Here is a 16,949-nt window from a genome sequence, read left to right as displayed (position 1 = left end):
GCAATTCACAACAAAAAGTGGATGTGACTTCAGCTGCACCACACAATAACTTCTCTTGAGCATATGCAGAATGCGTACGATGTGTATCATGAAGCACCCAAATCCCAAACTGGAAGGATCATTGATGTTCCAAAACAAATACTGTACCAGCCTAATATAGAATGGCTAGTGGCAGAAGTCAAAAATGCATCTCACAGAGCCTTATGGACACTCAAATTGCTATCAAAGAAATTACCAAAATCATCACCAAAATAGAGAAAGATAGAGAACATCATGAGTCAGATGTCTTCTTGTGATGGACAAATCTGGAATCACCAACAGCTCCTCAGATTTTTAGCTTCCTCAGCAAACCAGTACTAATTTAAAAAAAAAAAAATAACCCTCCTCTAAACCATCATGAACCTATGGATGTGGTAGAAAATTAAAAGAGCAGCATAACAGTACATATGTCCTGTGGACTGTGGAGGGAATCTTGCAAAAGAATTTGCATCAGGGTAAAGAGAAGGGGAGGATGAAACAAGGCCTTTGTTTGACATAAGCACAAGCAATTCACATAAGCAAACAAGTACTTAGCACAGACACAGGGAAGTACTTAGCACCAGTTAGCATAAGAAAAACCTGGCGGGCCTAACTTGACAGGAGAGGGACTTGAAAAAAGCTTTAGACACATTCTAGCAGAAGAAGGAAGAGCAAGTAGGCAATGAGCCCTGTGCAGGGAAGGCATGAGGAAGAAGTGCTGCTTTAGGGCATGGAGACCACTCTGGCCAGCGCCTGCACATCAGCTTCAAGGACAGGAATCTGACAGAATGTATTTCTAACCCCCTGCCTATGCAATCACCTCAGCAGGGTAAAGATGGATGGTATTTTTGATGCAATTCCTACATCAACCCACTGAAATTTATACATGGCAGAGAAGCATTTTGGTGGGGTGCAGACCCCTGCCCTCCCGTCAGCTCAAGAAAAGGGCTTTTGGTGGACAGTGCATTTGTCTGCAGATTTCTTTGAATTAGGGAGACCCCTCGGGACTGCTGTATCCTGAGGGAACACCATGGGCCCTGACCTGTGCCTCAGCTTCCAGGACCGCTCTTGGCCAGCATCCTGACATGGATGCAGGACAGCTGCCAGGCACTGCTGGGACCCAGCGGGACAGGACCGGCTGTCTTGTGCCCACGGACCCCCCCTCACACAGCCAGGGCCACCCCGAAACCAGACAAAGGCTCACGTGTCAGCAGAGAGGAGCAAGGAGCACTGGGCTCCTCTCAGGGTATCTCAGCATGGTGCTCCAGTGGGAGTGGCAGGCAGGCCACCCACCTTCAGGGCATCCCCTGCATCAACAGGGCGTGCATTTTGGCCTTTTCATCCCCCCACACCAGAACCAGGCCTGACATCTCCTCCTCTGCAGTTTTTCCACTTAGGACGTCATCTCACACTTGGCCAGCGCATCAGATGAGGCCGCAATGGCTTCTGATACCACCTCCATGCCAACCACAGCTCCACTGTGTGCTGTTCCCCTTTCACAGGTTAACTTCCCATCAATTGACCAATCCATTGTTTCTCTCAAGGGTCACATTCCCACCAGTTCAACCATAAGGTTTCCTTCACTGTCTGTTCTTCATTATCTTGCTGACGTGCACAGCAGCGGATCAAATGTGGCAGGGCCTTAGACACGACTTGGCTCCTGACACACAGGCTCCTTGTGCCACTGCTGGCCTTCCGTGTGCTCAGCAGGATCTGTACCTGCACAGGGTTGTGGAACTGCAGCTTCAGCACAGGGACCATGCCAGCTTGAGCTGCCCTCGTTCCTCAGATTTCTTTACCGGTAAAATGGGAGTATTATGAGGTGGCATGCAAGGTTCTAGTATTCCTTGCCGTATTAAATTTTCAGTTACTTGTTTTAATCCCCTCCGCCCCTCCAGTGATATTGTTTATTGCTTCACTCAGATTGGTATTTCTGGATTTTGTATTTCAACTTGAATGGGCGGAATGTTCAACCTCCCTACTTCACCTGAATGCCAAAAGGTATTATTAATTTCCAGATTATCCTCTTCATTTAAAGAATAGATTTTGAGTTTTCCTTCACAGGGGTTTATCTGTATTCCCAAGGCTATTGTTGAATCTCTGCCCAACAAATTATTCTCAGCCTCCGGGAGCAACAATAAGTCACTCACTCCAAATCTCTCATCTGTCTCTATTTGCACCCCTTTAAATACAGGAACTGCAAAAGCCTCTCCCTTAACTCCAATTACTGGAATTTTCTCCTGACTTATCTTACATCCCTGTGGTAATTTCCTTACTGTTGACCTAGAATCTCCCATGTCCACTAAAAATATAATTTCTTCGCTATGGGGACCTATTTTTAACTTTATCAAGGGCTCTTCTGGTTGTGTTTCAGTCCCCTTCATTTAATAGAGCCCCTGACCACCCTAATCTTCCTGAAAATTTTCCTCATCTTGCTGCTTTTTCCTACAACTTTTTTGTAGGTGTCCCTTGTTATGACAATAAAAACAGGTGGGTCCTGTACCCATAAAGGCAGGGCAAGAATTTTGGAAGTGTCCCTTCTTGTGGCAGAAAAAGCACGTGGGTCCTGGGTTTCTAAAAAGAGGACCTGACGTCTGCTGTTTGTTCTTTCCTGAGGGTTTTTCTCTATTCAAAGCTGCCTGCATTTCTTTAACTGCTGCCACCAAGATTCTTGCATCTGCCCTCTGCTTCTCCTCATCCCTCTTTACATACACCTTTTGTGCTTCTCTCAGGAACTCCTGAAGCCCCCTGTCCTGCCAATCTTCTCATTTCTCCAGCTTCTTTCTGATGTCTCCCCAAGATTTCGCCACAAACCGAGGTTTGAAAAGAACCTGCCCAGCTGCAGAATTAGCATCTATACCTGAATATAATTGCAAGTCCTCCTTTCATCTCTCTAACCATGCTGCCGGGGACTCATCCTTTCTTTGATGCTCACTCAAAGCTTTTCCCATATTTTGCCCCCAGGGCACTGCCTCCCAAATTCCTCGAATAATTGTCCACCGAAGATCACTCATATTCTGCTTATGCCCCACATCCTGATTATTCCAATTTGGATCCTGCACAGGCCATTTCTGATCACGCCGCTCTGGTCCCTGATGTTCTCTGTCCCAAATCTGCAACCCTGCCTGTCAGATCATCTCTCTTTCTTCTCTGGTAAACAAAATTCCTAGGATAGACTGCAACTCCACCCGGGTATATGTGTTTGGTGCCAAAACCTCATCCAACTATTTTGCCACTCCAACGGGGTCCTCTGCATCTCGCCCATCTCATTCTTAGACTCCCTGACATCCCCTGTATTTAGGGTTGCACTCACATAACTAATAGGTGGTCCCTGTCCTGCATTTGCCATTGGAACGCCTCTATGTGGGTAATAATCGATTTTCCCTTTCTTCCCCCTCATCTCCATCATTCTCCTCCCCTTGCCTCCCCCTGCCTCTGGTGCTCTGTGCCACTGGTTCCTCTTGAATAAGAGGTGCCTTTGGATTCACAGGGGGACCCTCAGGGACTTGAGGCTGAGCTAGCTGCTTAGGTTGTCCATAGGGGGGTGGGAGATGATTCAATAGGTCTCACAGCTCCTGCCTGTTCCATTTGACCACTTGCTCTTTGCTTAATAAAGGATACAACGGGTAACCCTTACCTTCTTGCTTCTGAACAACAAACCCACTTCTCCCCTCCGGGATCTGTAAGGCAGCATACTCACTCTCTTCCTGATTAACAGGCTCTTTGGAATTCACATATATATCTAGAGCCTGGCAAATCCAATCCTCAAATAATCCAAACTTAGGCCAATAGAAATTACTTTTCTGGATCATTTCCTTTGTCTATTCAAACATACAATACTTAATCATTTTCTGCTTACTTTTTCCCCTTCGGGATTCTCATTCATCTTAAAACTGTATCATCATCCCCAGCGGGCTGTCTTGAGGAATGCTCTCTTCTTGAGAATTTCCTTCACTGTCCTCAGATCCTCCAAATTCCTGCGAATTTTTCACACAATCCGCAACCCCTGGGTTTAGGCACTTACTTTTCCCTGACTTATCCCTTGCGGCACCAAACTCCAGTAGCAGGAGAATCTTGGTTTCTCACACTCACCCCGTGGTTCCACTGCCTCACTTATTCCTCTGTCACACTACCTTCTCAAACTACTTGTTCTACACCTATTTATTTTTCTCTCTTTCTCAATCTATTTCCACTTCTCTTTTTTAATTTTCTCCTTCTTTCTCAATCTATTTCTACCTTCCTTTCTTCATTTATTTTACACTTTTCTGGTTACCTCTTCTCACTATTTCATCACATACTAAACCTCTAGCTATCAACTCTTCAAAGCAAATTGAATTAATTCAATCACTCTTCTCCTTAGTCTCCTTACTGAGTCACTCTCTCCTGCTCACGGACCTTCCCACAGGTTCTTGGACCAGGGACTCCCTTCCTTCCTTGGTCAATCCCTCCCAGGGGCCTCCCTTGTTCACTTCTTGCTTTCTTCCTTTCTCGGCCGGTCTCCTGGCGGAGATCTCGCAAACGCGGTACCGGCAGCTCCCGCTCACTTCGGGGGTCCAAGGCTGCCCAGCCCCCGTCTCAGATACTCCACACACACTCACACATGCACACAGCAGCCCCCCAGACCCAAAACCTCGTGATACTCACAGCCTCCTTTCCTCACGAGGGTCTTGGTGCACAAAGAAGTTTTATATGGCTACTCCCTTTCTCCTCTAAGCCGCCACTCTGATAGGAGCCTCATTTGCGCGCTCATAATAACTAATTTGCTTATGCGTTATTGGAATTAAGGCTCTCTTTTCCAAGGGAGACTGGTCTAGTCTCAGGACCACTTAAAAGTCTGGTGGTGGGGAGCTCCTTTCCCGAGGGCTACCCATCTCCCCGGGACTTGGAGAGCCTTCCTGGGTGTCGGCACCAAAATTGTTGTATTTGCCTTTCTTCAGCCCCTCTGGGCTCAGAGTTGCTGCTCTTCTGGCTCAATCCTGCCTAAAGCCAGAGAGCTCGGCCTCCCCCACGGCAACAGGAACAAGACTCGGCAAGCAGGCACTGGAGCTCAGTGCCTAAGGCTGAGGGGCCGCGGGCTCCAGTCTCGAGCACAGGGAGGGCACACGCCCAGCCCCACAACTCCTGGCCTCACAGCCCGGAAAGGCCGGGACCAGGGTTCCACACCTGATGCCAGGGGTTCCCTCCTAATGCCCACTGAGGAAGCGCCAGAGCAGCCGGCTGTCAGGAACAAGGCGGCTGCCAGGGGGCTGCTCATGGCCTCTGACACCCAATTGCTCAGGGCTTCCCAGTGCCCCAGCCCCTCAGGCTCTCCCCCAGCCCGGCCAAGCTGCCCGGCAGCAGCGCCGCAGCCCCACAGGAGCTCCAGAGGAGCCCCAGCCAGGACACCTGGGAGCCCTCAGCAATGCAGCCAGCAGCACACGGCCAGGAGGACACGGATGGCGCTTCCTGCCTGCCACAGGCCTTGTGGCCATCTCCAGGCACCGCTCCAGCAGGGATCCCCGCAGCTCCAGCCCTGCCCACCCGCTCTGCTGGCAGCAAAAAGGCTTCAGCAGAACCACCACAGGCCAAGGGGCTTCTGGCCATTGTCCCTGCAGCACTGCACGCCTGGGCAGCTGGCTGAGTGCAAGCACCATTTTCCCCCTCCTCATCTATGCCCTGTGGATGCAGGGCAGCAAAAGAAACATCCTGGAGCCTGTGTATTATAACGCATTCTATATTTATAAAGTAAAAGCAAACAAAAAGGAGAACATTTTAGAAGAAAAAAAAAATTCCCCATTACTCAGGGGGTCCCAGCAAAAAGAGCCTCTGGGATTAGTTCTCCACTGAGCTCCAGCAGCTCAGCCTGCGGAGACGCGAGAGACGCGGCCGAGCCTTCCACACCCTGCGCAGCTGATCTTGCAGCCTCTGGAACCTGGAGATTGGAGCCCACTCTGCTGACCTCAGGATGCACAAGGTTTCAATGGCCAGGCTTCCAACACCAAGGCTGATGTCATTGGCCATTTCTTCAAGGGCTGCAAGAGGAAGGAACAGAGCCACGGTCAGATTCTGAACCTGTGGGGATGCGAGCAGAGCCCCCTGCCAGGGCCATCCCAGCCGGCTCTTGCCATGGCCAGGAGGGAGCAGGGACCAAGGAGATCAGCCTGAAGCTGCTGGCTACGGATCGTCCACATGGCCTTGAAATCTGTGTGTGCTCTACCCAGACCAGCCTTCCTCTGCACAGGGAGCAGAGCCCTCCACAGCCGGGGAAGGGCTTGCAGGTCTTCACCCGCCAACCACTGCTGTCAGCCCGCTGCCCTCACTCACCAGTGTAGATCATCAGGAGCTCTCCTGGCTGCCCCCTCAGGTGCCGGCCGGCCACCGCTGTGAACACAGAGCCTGTCACGGCGGCAGCAGCGCCCGGGCCAGGCGGGGCTCCACGGCGCCGGGCCCGGATGGCGCTGCCGGGGCAGCGGGCGGGGCTGGGGCCGAGCTGCGGCGGGCCGGGGAGGGAGCCCGGCCTCGGGGCTCACCCATGAACCTGATGGCCGCCTCTCGCAGGGGCTCCTGGGGGCTCTCCAGGTAGCGCAGGGCCCGGCGCAGCTGCTCGGCCGCTCGGCTCGTGTCCTCTGCCAGCTGCAGAGAGCGGCAGCAGGGAAGGCTCGGCGCGGGCTCAGCCCCTGTGGCGGGCGCTCCCTGCGCCCAGCCCCGGCCTCCCCTGCCCGCACAGCCCTGAGGCGCGGCCAGCAGCCGCTGGCGCCGGGCTCCGCAGGGGGCAGAGGGCCGGCTGCTGCCCGGGGAGCCGCGGGGCCGCCCCGCAGCCCCGCCGCGCCGGGGCTCCATGGGCACCCGGCTCGGGCCCACAGCAGCCTGGAGAAGAGCCCGCGCGGCCTCTGGGTGCAGCAGCGGGCAGGGGCACAGCTGCCAGCCCCGCACACTGAGCACCGCGCTCAGGGGCCTTCTCCAGGCTGAGGTTGGGGATTCTCGGTCGTCCTTACCAGGCACTTGCTGAACTTCCACAGTTTTTCCTCCTTCACCAGCTTTTTTATATCCCTCCTCTTCAGGAACTTGGCTGCACAAAGCAGCGTTTCCCAAGAACACTGGAGAGCAGCAGAAACGTGGAGATGGCCCCACAGTCCAGGGCACAGGAGCATCCCAGTGCCACAGCCTGGGGGAGGCTGCAGCCTGCAAGGCGCCAGGACAGGAGGCAGCCCAGCCCCCTGCCAGGGAGACAGCAGCCGGCCACAAGTCCTCACCTCAGCAACAATCTGATTCTCATCATGGCAGTGGAAGTAGAGTGGCAGCAGGCTGTGGTGCACGGGTGACTTCAGGGCATGTTTTCCATCTTCCGTTAATAACTCCAGCATCTCTTGAAAGACCATCATGGAGCTCAGCTGCACCTGGCTATCATCCTGTATGAAAGCAAGAACAAAAGAGCTCAGCATCAGCTGCTTCGGGTCCAGCAGGGCACAGGCCTGCATCTCCACAGGGCACCAAGTGCCCGGGCAGCAGCCAGTGGCCGTGGCTGTGGGCACAGAGCCTTACGCGGTCAAAGAGTGGCAGGAGCGCCTCAGCCAGCTGCAGGGCGAGGGAGCTGGGTATTGGGGTACCATTATCCAGGAATAAATATCTGAGTAGGAGAATGGTCATCCTGATCACGTCACTATCATTTTCCTCCAGGAGCTCCACAAGACTTTCAGTCAGGCTCCACATTTTTTCGGCCTGTGTGGAACTCAAGTTTGTGAAAGGCCACCCGGCTGCAGCAGGGCCTAGAGGCCAAAGCCCGTCCCGAAGCACTCGGGCAGCTGAAGCGGGAGGCAGGAGAGCTGGGAGCAGCTGCCCCGGGCCCAAAGCCCAGCCAAGCCCAAGTGACAGCGTTTTCCAGCCCCACACTGCCGGCAGGGCTTCAGCCACTGCCCCCTTCTCACCATCAAGGGATTCTTGCCCAGCACCACGAGGCCTCGGAGTGCCAAGTGACGCCTCTCCCCGTCCTCGCTCCGCAGGTTCTTTGTCATGATCTCCAGAACACTGTCGCTGCATTCCCTCAAGTCCAGGCACTCGAGGACCTGAAAGGCACAGGGCAGTGACAGGGCACCCGGCCAGCAGCAGCCCGGAACCGCACAGGGCAGGGCCCAGGCAGCAGCACAGGGCACGGGCACCGTCCCAGGCAGCTGCGGCTACGAGAGGGCCGAGAGCTGGGAGGCAGCTCAGCCAGGCAGCGCTGGCCTTCAGGCTCACCTCCACAATGAACACCAGGGCAGGGAAATCCCAGTATGGCATCTCTTTGCTGAGCAGGCCGAGCAGGTAGAATGCAATCCCACAACAAAAGTGTATGGATGACAGGTGAATTTCTCTGACGAGGAAAAAGGAAACAAGACCCTGAGCCAGTGGGGCAAACCTCTGCCAGGAGTGACACACACAGTTCACATCTTTCCTCACCACCCTCCCAGCAAGGGGCCCTGGGCCATTTGGGAGTTGGTTGCTCCAGAGCAGCCTCCTCTCCCAGCCTTTTCCAGTCTCCTTGGCCATCCCTCAGTGACAAGGGCCTCTGGCCCACAGCCACAGGGACTGTGTGGTGCACCCTGGGCACAGAGCACAAGTGGCTGGAGCAATGGGGAGAAGGGGGTCTCACCTGGCCAGCAGACCCACGGCATAGTGGTGGGTGTCAGCACAGAGCAGCGTGTCCCAGGCACCCTTGCGTTCCATTGCCACCACCACATCCTCACAGCGGAGAAGGCAGAGCAGGGACTTGAGGGTCCGCACTGCAAACCTGTGTGCAGAGCAAAGCCCAGGTCACACTGGGAGCACTGGCTCCTTCCCAGGCCACGTGGCAGGGTCAGGAGCTCTAGGATGGGAGCACCTGTTGGGGCTGGTGGCAAGGCCGTGTTCTTCCTGGCATCCCTTCCAGAAGGTATCCACCTCTTCTGGCATATCCAGAGTGCTGAAGAACACTTGGAAGAGCAGGTGCACAAACAGGTGTGGGAAATACACCTTCATTATACGTGGGATACAGGGCACCTGGAGGACCTTCCACATCACCAGAGTTGCCTGCAAAGGACAAAGGCCCAGAGAGAGCGCTCAGTGCCGAGGTGTCCGTGTGGCAGGGCCCGAGCGTGGCAGGGAGAGGCCCGGAGAGACGCGGGGGGAGCAGGGGGCCTGGTGGCCCTGAAGCTGCCCCTGGGCCAGGTTTCAGGCCAGTGCCTGAGGCAGGGAGATGCAGTGGGGGAAGGAGGATGGAGAGCTGCTGGAGAGGCAGCCTTGGGGCCAGCAAAGGCCACTTGCAGAAACTCACAGCCAGGGCAAAGACACCCGTTTTGTCCCCATCGGAGGTGCACGTGCTGTGCTCCGGCCAGCTCCCCAGCACATCCAGGAGCACCAGCTGTGCCAGCTCCGCAGTCCTGCTTGAGCCCATGATGGTTTTCCACATGGCCGCGGCAGCTCTGCAGGGTTAGAGCTCTGTCTCAGGGGGGTGTCAGACACAGCACCGCTGGGAGCTGAGCTGGCTGCCAGTTCTGCCTCTGCCCTCTGCCCCTGGCCAGCAGCAGCCAGGCAGCCCAGCCCTGTGGGGACAGAGCCCTGAGGGGCAGGGAGGGAGCACGGCAGCAGGCTCGGGGGCTGACATGCCAGGGCTGGGAAAGGGAGCAGCCAGAGGGCCCTGGAAGTCTCTGCTGCTCAGACACCTGGGCCAGGCTGTGCAGGATGATGGGCTGGGGAGCCCTGAGCCCTCTGGGCAGCTGGGCCCTTACCTGTCACAGGACGGGGCCACACGCAGGAGCGTCATGACTGCGTCATTTGTCAGTGCTTCAGTGAGATCCAGCAGGGCCATGTCCAGCCTGTGCTCAGCGGAATCATTGGCCAGGAGCCACTGGTGGATGTACCTCACCATGGCGGGCACCTGGAGAAGGCACAGGGAGACTTGGAAAGCTGCCAGAGGGAGCAATGTCCCCAGCTTCCCCAGAGATGTTCTTCCCATCCCACCAGACTGTGATGGCCTCAAAGGCTCACAAGGACCAGCAGGTGTGGCTGGGGAGGCCAAGGAGTTCCTGGGAGGATCAAACGCTGGCCACAGGCTGCTTACTTGCTTTGGATGGTAACAATCTTCCTCTACAAGCATATACAGCAGGGCAGCACTGGTCTTGCTTTGGAAGATGGGCGAGTATGGTCTGTACGCAGCGCCCCTGGTGATGGTCTCTTCCTGCCGAATCCTCTTGATGAATTTGCAAACGAGCTGTAGGAGAAGGGCAAGGAGCCAGGGATGTTCCATGGAGTGCTCCACACACGGTGCTCGGCTGAGCAGGGACAGCAGGCCCAGCCCAGGTGGGCATGGCTGCAGGTACCTGCGCTGTTCTGTGGAAGCGGCCACGGCTGGATTGCTGCTCTTGTGTGCGCTCCACGGCTGCATCTGGCAAAGAGCGAGCGCAGCCAGAGCTGAGGGGCTGCGGGAGAGGCCGGAGAACACTGCCCAGCCCTGCGCTCCCCAGGCAGGGACAGCCCCGGGATGCCCCGGGGGGATGGAGCACGGCCACTGTGGGGTGTCTGCCTGGGCCCTCTTCTGTCCTGTCCATGGGCATTTCCCCAGGGGATGGGATGGGATGGGACTGGACGGGATGGGACAGGATGGGATGGGATGGGATGGGATGGGATATGCCACAGGATGGGGCCAAGCTGGCTGCAGGCTCTAGTCCTATGGCCCAACTCTGCCACTCACCCTCCTGTGGTGGATGGAATGGCACCACCTCTTCTGTCTCCTGTCCTGGGTCAGCTCCAGAGCCTTCTTCCTCCTCCTCCACCCAGGCCATCCTAGGGTCTCTTGGGGGTCTCTGCTCCATGTCAGTGACTGGAGCTAGTAGCAGGACAGATGCCTTGGAAAAGCTCCGGCGCACCAAGTCCCACGCTCTGCCCTCGAGGGCACCTGCAGAACAGAAGCCTCGGAAGGCCACAGGTCACCAGGTCCTGAGTCTGGCCTCGAGGTCAGCTGCAGGAACAACGCCTCAGAAAAGCTCCAGGTCAGACAGGAACGAGTGTGCTGTGCGGGGGCTCCTCACAGCACCGCTCTGTCCCGTCCTGTCCCGTTGCCTGCTCCGAGCGCTGTGGAGTGTTCTTGTCACCCCCAGCTCCTATGTCACCACGTGTCACAAAGGACACACTCCTCCATTCCATGCCACCGTGACCGTGCTGCAGCATGTCACAAAGGAACCTTGCACACACTGCCACCTGCCCTGGGGCCGCCCCCAGCCCACCCAAAGTGGCCCCGGTTGGAAGGAATTCCTGGCCCCAAGTGTCTAAGGCAGCCCGACAGGATCTTTAGGAAGGGCTCAGCCCATCAGCAAACGCTGCCCTGCTCTGCGGGCTCAGGGCAGCAGAAGGAACCCCAGGGCTGCCGAGGCAGCCGCTCTGGCAAGGGCACGGGGCCTTCCACGGAAGCTGGCATGGCCTCCTTGGGACACGTCCTGGCTGCTGGCCATCCTAAACCCGCGGCTGTGACAGGCACAGGGAACGTGTGGGCCAGGGCACCAATGCTGCTCTGAGCCCTGGGGCCCGGGCAGCGCTGCCATCAGCAGGTGTGGCAGAGTCCCCGCCCAAGCAGAGCTGCCACCCCCCGAGCCCTGGCAGCGCTGCTGCCCCTCTCCTGCCCCAGAGACCTGTGCCCCGGGGGGCTTCTGTGCCACAGGGAGCCAAAGCCCACGTGCACTGGGAGCTGTGCTCCTCCCTGCAGGGGCTGTTGGCAGTAGCACCTGGAGCTCTGCTGCAACACTTGGTGTCTGTCAGAAGCTCTTACTACATGCTGGAAGTGTTTTCTCATTAAAGTAATTTCCTGCAGCACAAAAGCCTCTTTACCGTGATGACACAGAAGAATCTGGCATTAAAGACTCCTCACTTCAGGAAAGCTTTACTTTCCATTTCTCAACTCAAGTAGTTCCAAAAAAGTTGCAAACTCCCCCAATCAATTGTGATGGCCTGAGAACATGAGAGTTGGAAATTGCCTTCCCCTCTCAAAGCAGCAACTCATGTGCCTTGATGTCATGCATTGGGAGTCACTTTACAAACATCACACTAGCCAGAGGTGAACAGAAGGCCATTCTTTGCTTTCAAATGGTTTTCAATGAACGGATGGTAACATCCTCATTCCCTTAAGGAATAGAAGCTCTAAAAGAATGCAAGTCCTCTTCTTCCCTGCAGGATAATCAGGACCATGAACAGAAATAGTCACAGGTATTCTTTCTGCCCTCCATAACCAATGCTCCACCAAACCACAGATGCTGTCTTCAAAGTGACTCCAATTCCAGCCTAGACCTCTCACCTTCCAGACAACTCCTTCCCCAACCTGGCCCCCAACACCAATCCCCCCAAACACCCGCACAGGAGCCCTCAACACCCCACCAGGACCCCCAGCTGTCCCTGTCCCTCCGCAGAGCTTTCCCAGCCTCCAGCAGACCCCCTGGTTCCCTGCACGTGCCGTGGGATGGCCCTCAGGAGGATCTGCTCCAAGGCCTTTCCCGGGAGCAAGCTCACGCTGCCAGGCCCATGGTTCCTGGATCATCCTTCCCACCGAGTCTTCCTGTGCACGGCTGTTCCCTTGGCACATTTGCGCTCGGCGGGACTTCTCCACTCACCCAGGGCTGCTGCTAAAGGATGGAGAGCAGCCTGGCAAGCTCTTCCTCCAGCTGCCTCTTTCCTCTTGGGGGAGGTAGAACATTCCACAGGCAAGAAACTGGTGCCTCCACAGACCCTGGATCCATGCTGGGACAGACAAGGATGTGAAGTATGTCATATGGAAAAACTCTTTATCACTAACCGATCGCATTTGTTCTGTCTGTTCCTTTGTTACCCGTGGTATAAAGCAATACTCACTCGTTTGTCATACACAGAGGCCCCCGCCTACACAGCTCATTCACACCATGTGGGTTCAAGTCTGATGGGTGCCTTGCACAGGTGGCACAGGGAGTCCCACCTGCAGGGTCCCGGGTCAGGGGCGAGCGTCCCCTTGGTGGGTTAGAGTCCCAGAGTTCAGGAGTGGTATGCTAACTGGCATTGATTAAATGTGGCTGGAATTTGGATTGGGAGCTGGTTTAGAGAGTTTATTAAGTCTGGTATAATATCGTGTGTGTGTCCATGTGTTAAATCTGTCAATGCAACATCGTTTATTCTTTCCTTATGTGAAGATAAGGAAGGGAATGTGCTCAACACTGTTACCTTTTTCCTTTGGGGATGGAATGCTATTAATTGGAGTAGAAGTAGTCAGAAAATTGAGTGTGTGTTCCAAGTTTCATCTCTAAGAATGCAAGAAGTGGAGACACAGTCTCAGAGGGAAACAGCGTTGTATGGTTGTCCTGGGTTGACTATATGATGCTTTTATCCCCAGTCGTCTTGTTCTGTTTATACTAAATAATAAGTTTTACACCTTTAAGATTCTCTTCCAGACAACGAAGAAGGGAGGGAAGAAGCGCGCAGTTTGTTTTCAGACTGCTCTCACTCCTACACAATCCTGCTCCTGGACTGTGTTGTCTGCGGATGGACAGACAGACGGACAGAGCTCCTTTTTTCCCCTTTTTCTTTTTTTTTTTTCTTGTTTTTTTTTTTTTTGCTTTTAGTTAGTTTTAGCTAGCTGAGGCAAAGAAGTTCCCTGGACTGTGATTTTTCCTTTTTCTTGCACCTGTTCAAGCCTGCTCTGCACTGAACACCCAGAAGAGCACCGGCAGCTCCACCTGTGGCCCCCTGGCCGGGCCTGGGCCGCGGCGTTTCCAGCACCAGAGAGACTGATCAGAGACTGAGTGAGACGAGCTGCAACCCGGGGAGGGGACTGTTCTGAGTTTGCTTTTTTTTTTTTTTTGGAGTAGCGAGAAGTTTTATTGTTTAATATTGTTTGGGTTCTATTGTTTAATAAACAGGTTTCTTTCCACTTTTTCTCCAAGGGGGTATTTTCTCCCAAACTGGTTGGAGGGGGGAGGGGCAATTGGAGCTGCTTTTGTAGAGAAGCCCCTTTGGGGGTTATGTCCCAAACAAGCCCCGAACCAGGACAATGGTCTTGCAGATTGGAAATTGAAATTGATTGTCTAGAGAACTTAAAATACTCTGAGGAGGTTCTGGAGGACATAGGTCCCTGGCAGCCTAGCGGGGAATTTTTCCAGCAATAGGATGATATCTTTTGGATGCTTGGAGCACCTTAAGCACTCAGACAATTTTCTAGTTTGTGGGAAAGCCCCTAAGTACCCTTTTGTGTTGTATGAAAGAGTGTGAATATGTGGAACTGCATTTGCATTGTCACCCAGAGGGGCTTGGCAGGTGAGGGACAAGGAAGAAGTAGATGGTGAGAAAGGCCAGAGTGACTCTGACACGAATGAGACTTACAGTCTGACAGGAACCAAGTGCAGGAGCTCTACCTGCATTTCCACTTTCCAATGACGGGAGTGGCAGGGAAAGCAAAGTGACTGATGCCCTATGCTCCTTGTAACCCTCTGATCTCTTGTTTGTTGTGTAGGGGGTGTAGAGATTGTAGTCCTTGTAGTGGCCCAAACAATTGGCCCATAGAAGAGAGCAATAGCCTACTTCTCTAAACAACTGGATGAAGTGAGTAGGGGACAGCCTGACTGTGAGCAGTTGCTGCTCTTGTTTCAAACATCCAAGAAGCCTGAGAATTCACTCGAGGTCAACAAATAATTGTATTTATCTCACATTCAGTAGCAGCACTTCTTGAGCAAAAGGGTGGGCGTTGGCTTTCACCCTCCAGATTGCTTAAACATCAGGCAGTTTTGGTGGAACAATGTGGTATTACCAAACTAATCTCTTCTCTAGTTAATCCAGCAGCATTCCTGGCCACTCACCAGACAGACAAGGAACCTTTGTAGCATGACTCTATCAAGACCATGAAGTCCACTTTATTCCAGCTGCCCAGATCTTAAAGAAAGCCCAAATCCAGCAGGAGAATCTCAGTACACAGATGGGAGAGGCTTTGTAAGAGCAGATCAGTGAAAATCGGGATATACAATTAGCATGGAGCAATAGGGGATAGAAGATAGATACTTGAACCCGTACCTTCTGACCAGCCTTAGGAAAAAGGATCACTATATGAACAGATTCCAAGTATGCCTTCAGAGTAATATGTGCCATGAATCAGTTTGGAAAGAAAAGGACTATTGACAGCTCAAGGAAAGCAAATTAAGCATCAAGAAGAAATCTTAAAGTTGCTGGAGGCAGTACTAGTACCTCAAGAGGTTGCAGATGTGCACTGCAAAGGACATCAGACCCCAAAAGGGGCAACAGGTTGCAAAAAGAGCAGCAGAACAAAGCCATGCTGAGGTTCAGGCACTAATTCCCAAAGGTAAGGAACAATATGACAATGATGTATGTCATATAATCAGGAAGATCTAGAATTAGCAAGGAATTTACGAGCAGAACAGAAACATATTGTTTTTGCAACTCCTCAGGGATAGACAGTTATACCTGAAAGAGCATTGTGAAAATTAATTAAGGATGAACATAATTGTATACAGTGGGAAGGGGATGCCTTACATAATTATTTGAGAAGGACAAGAGTAAGATGCAACCTGTACTCTAGTGGAAAGCAGGAAACCCAGGGGTGTGAAATAATGTCTCAGAACCAATCCACAAACTAGGACTAGAGTTGAGCTTGCACAGTAGACAAGGGAGAAGATCCTAGATAGCACTGGCAAGTTGACGCTTCTGAATTGCCAAGGAAAGGGGGCTATAAATACCTTTTACATTTCACTGATACCTTCTCAGTGTGACCTAAGGCATTCCCGACCCAAAGAAATAAAGCCAAAGGAGTTGTCAAGATTTTGTTAAACAACATAATGGCCTGGTTCAGAGTGCCTTTAGACATCTCCTCTGATCGAGGGCCACGTTTCATAGCAAATATTGCACAGCAACTTTGCAATAATCTCCAAATCAACGGGCACCTACACATGCTGTATTGGCCCCAGGCCAGCAGCCAAGAGGAAAAGAGGAATTATATGCTAAAACAGCAAATAGTCAAAACTGGACAAGGGGCCAACATACCTTGAACCCAGGCCCTAACTTTATCTTTATTATGGATTCCAGGAGACCAAGAACAAAAGAAAATCTGAATCCCTTGGAAATACTGTACAGAAGACCATATAAGCATAACTATCAAGGGGAAGATACTGTACAAGTTGGGGACGGGTATCTGCAGAACCATGCTGTGCAACTGACACAACAGCTGCAGAAAATAAATCAACACATTTTGAGCAGAGGAGCAAGAGGATGCTCCTCTCCACAAGTCCAGCCTGGGGACCAGGTATACGTCAAATCCCCTGGGGGAAAGCCTCTTATCCCAAAATGGAAAGGACTCTAATTAGTACTTTTAATCACTTATACAGCCTTTAAAGCTTAAAGCGTTAACCTCTTGGCTACACTATTCCAGAATTAAAAGACTTCTGCAAAAGGCAAGAGGAGTACACAAGTGGACCTCAGAAAGAACAGAAGAAACCAAGATGCGCTTCACACCGTCATCATCTTCCCGATATTTCTGATCGGAATCCAAGCCACAGTAGGTGACTGTCACTACCATCATGATCTCCTTGGCCTGCTAGATCCTGCTAGATGGAACACTCAAAAATATTCAGGACCTAATTGGCTAAAAGGGATTAATAATGTAAAAACACTTTACACCATTTTAAGGATCAATGACTGAGCAGTTGAAGATTGATGAAAACCTGACTCCATGCCAGCCTTTCTTGACCCACCTGAAAGCAGGATCTCTATGGCTTGTATATTTGAAACTCACAAACCTCTTTTAGATGAGATTACTACAGTGACCATGCACATCCGTGACCTTTCTAAAAAGCAGCGTGTGAGTCATGGATGCATTCCCAGACACCAAATCATAGGTCTAAAAAAGGCTTAAGGGGACGGTTTGGGTCTGAACGGGGAATATGAAATTCTATTGATCAAGAAGTCTTAGCCAATAAATGAAG

Source organism: Passer domesticus, chromosome 33 (assembly GCF_036417665.1).
Source record: "Passer domesticus isolate bPasDom1 chromosome 33, bPasDom1.hap1, whole genome shotgun sequence".
Taxonomy (NCBI): Eukaryota; Metazoa; Chordata; class Aves; order Passeriformes; family Passeridae; genus Passer; species Passer domesticus.
Note: the sequence above shows the minus strand (reverse complement) of the source record.